General features: G+C 42.5%; 1 protein-coding gene across 1 annotated transcript in view; it reads left to right on the forward strand.

The window, feature by feature from the left end:
- The window catches only part of faap24 (FA core complex associated protein 24), a 10,410-nt gene that overhangs the window by 3,885 nt on the left and 3,162 nt on the right, over positions 1-3,363 (forward strand). The gene's annotated exons all lie outside the window — the stretch shown is intronic.

Here is a 3,363-nt window from a genome sequence, read left to right on the forward strand (position 1 = left end):
TGATTATTTTTTTCAGATCTTCTCTGAAAAAAATAATCAGAGGAGATCTGTCTCATGTTAGGACAGCAAAAGTTTTAATACGTATGTAATTTTATTATTTTTTTTAAGTTAGATGCTGCAGCTTCAAACAGAGGTTCGGTGTGAGAGTTCACTACCAGGTGGAGCAGAAGCGGCGCTCCTTCTGTTGCGCGTAGCAGCGGTTCAACAGCGAGAACAGAACCAGTGTCTTACACCGCAGCTCGAAGACTTAAATACTTTTGCGGGTTATTTGTTTAACTTTCTGACAGTCATGCTAATCCTTGTGAGTGTAGCTGTGTGCTGCTTTACCTGCTATCTGATCGCTCCATGTGTTTTTATGCCATATTAGATTCGTCGTGTTGATGGATTTTGACGTACTTCATCCCCAACCCCGAGATAATTTTCTGCCATAACACGCAAACGTCCCCATTCACTCAGTGCGTTATAGTTCCACATCGCTTAGGATTTGTCGCTGCGCGCAGTGTGAAAGAAAGAGGAGACCAGCTGCACAGACAGGCTGCGAAATGAGATGCAGGTGATCAGTTTGTGTGATCGGCAACAAGAGACCGTGATCGGCGATCACCGATCACACTTTTTCACAGAAATCGGCCGATTATGATCGGTGGCCGATCGATCGGCACACCTCTAATTATATTACATTATTCCTGCGGTTCACGTAGAGCTGCGCAACCAAAGCTAACGTGGTGAGTGTTCATCCTGGAATTACAGTCGTTATGGTACGTGGATGCATAACTTTAATCTGATTATTGGATTGTAAATAGTAATGTGTTAGATTACTTGTTACTGACACAAGGGGTCAGATTAGAGTAACGCATTACTGACGTGTTGATGGCACAATAGTTTGACATTTCTGCTCAAGCCTTTTACTTATTTGTCAGGTTTCCGATATGCATCCCCCCAATGACAGACTCGTTCTTACGCCCTTGACTGCCACACATATGCAACCTGTATGTGTTCTGCTGTCTGAACGGGCAAACGACCTGAAAGTGTCCCGCATGCGCAGTAGAGTGCGCAATAGCGTTAGCGTTCTCAGTGTTGTGCCAGTGTTCTGTCTACTTAGAAGCACTACTTCTTCTCAGTACTACTGAGAAGAAGTAGTGCTCAGTGTTTGCGGGAGTAAACATGGAGGCAAACGGTGGAGCTTAGCTTACATATTTGAAGTTGTTGTCCAACCAAAGCAGCATATTAACAACTTAATCCTCATTATAGTCCGTCATAGTTGTTTTTCTTTCCACTGTGCATATCAGGACGCAGAATTTGTTGAGCATCAGTGACGTTCAGTTCGGATGAATGCGGCCTGGACGTTAAGTTGCGACGAATCGGATACGTATCGGATATGGGTCGCATTCGAAAAGAGTTCGACCTGTGCTGTTCAGACTGTCATGAAAAGATCAAATACAGATCGCATTACTGCAAAAAAATCGGAATTGGGTCACTTCAGGCTGCAGTGTGAATGCACCCTAAGTTTATTCTACTTGGTGTCGTTCTTGTTCTACGTTTTATAGAAGTCTTTAGCCAGCTAGCAACGTATGGAGAGTGTCTTGACGCGTGATGTCATTACCGCTTCTACTTGTCACAAAGCACGGTGGATGACGAACATCCCGATAGCAGTCGCCTTTCTCTATGTTTGATCGTGGCATTTGTTAATGGTAGAAAGTACCGGAATGGCAACTGCAGGGAAGGGCAACTGGTACAGGACTGTTCCATCATCCGCTGCACTATTGTTACAAGNAGTCTCACATTCATGCCCCCCAATAATTTCACCGCAGTTGCAAAGAATTTAAAAAATTTCCACTCGCGTGCCTTTATTTTGAAGACGCACCACAGCGCATTTAGCAGAGCGCTTCCTCCCTCTCCCCCATCTGAACAGCTCAGAGAGCTTAAAGGTAGCAGCGGGAAACTCCGTATGAATGAGGTAAACTGTCTGTCGGGAATGTTTCCATGAATATCGCTCGTTTTTATAACATCTTGTTGTCAATTTACTTTCATATATAGAACTAAATCTTTTTGGTTACGCCGTTTTAATTCTGGAATAGTCACATATCCAAAATTTTACTGCTGACTTCGTCTAAAAGTTAGCTACTCCAGCCACAATGTTTTATTTCATCAGCAGCAAAATAAGCCTTTTTATTATTTAAAGTGAGCAATGATGGTTACATAACACCTGATCATACTCGACCATGAAACATGTGTATTATATTATATTACATTATATTTAGAGACGTGCCGATCAGGTTTTTTCCTTCCGATTCCGATTCCCATCACCCATGAGGGCCGATCACGGCCGATCACCGATACCGATCACATAATTATTTTTTTAATCGTAAGCCCTACCGGTTACATTATGTGGAAAAAGGAACCATGAATTCACCTTAATTTAGACAAAAACTTGTTTTTAATAACTTTTTCCAAGAAAAAAACAAAACAGGCATTGTGCAAATTGTACTGCTATGCTATCTTTAACAGACTGAAAACATATGAAGGCTCTGAAGAGGCTAAATAATGCAAAGAGTCAAAATAAAACCTCTCAACATTGCCAAAAAGGTCAAGTATAAAACTTAACATTCAAAGGCAAATACAGGTTCCATTACAATAAACAATCCTGAGTTAATGAAAACTTCCTGATAGCATGGCAAGCTGATTACTGCTAGTTCTGAGTGGCTGTTTCTGACTGCGCGGAGTAATTATGCAGAACAGGGAGGAGGCAGAGGAGATCAATTATTTTTTTCAGATCTCCTCTGAAAAAATAATCAGAGGAGATCTGTCTCATGTTAGGACAGCGAAAGTTTTAATACGTATGTAAAATTTATTTATTTATTTTTAAGTTAGATGCTGCAGCTTCAAACAGAGGTTCGGTGTGAGAGTTCACTACCAGGTGGAGCAGAAGCGGCGCTCCTTCTGTTGCGCGTAGCAGCGGTTCAACAGCGAGAACAGAACCAGTGTCTTACACCGCAGCTCGAAGACTTAAATACTTTTGCGGGTTATTTGTTTAACTTTCTGACAGTCATGCTAATCCTTGTGAGTGTAGCTGTGTGCTGCTTTACCTGCTATCTGATCGCTCCATGTGTTTTTATGCCATATTAGATTCGTCGTGTTGATGGATTTTGACGTACTTCATCCCCAACCCCGAGATAATTTTCTGCCATAACACGCAAACGTCCCCATTCACTCAGTGCGTTATAGTTCCACATCGCTTAGGATTTGTCGCTGCGCGCAGTGTGAAAGAAAGAGGAGACCAGCTGCACAGACAGGCTGCGAAATGAGATGCAGGTGATCAGTTTGTGTGATCGGCAACAAGAGACCGTGATCGGCGATCACCGATCA

Source organism: Poecilia formosa, unplaced genomic scaffold (assembly GCF_000485575.1).
Source record: "Poecilia formosa unplaced genomic scaffold, Poecilia_formosa-5.1.2 Scaffold1388, whole genome shotgun sequence".
In the NCBI taxonomy this organism is placed as follows: Eukaryota; Metazoa; Chordata; class Actinopteri; order Cyprinodontiformes; family Poeciliidae; genus Poecilia; species Poecilia formosa.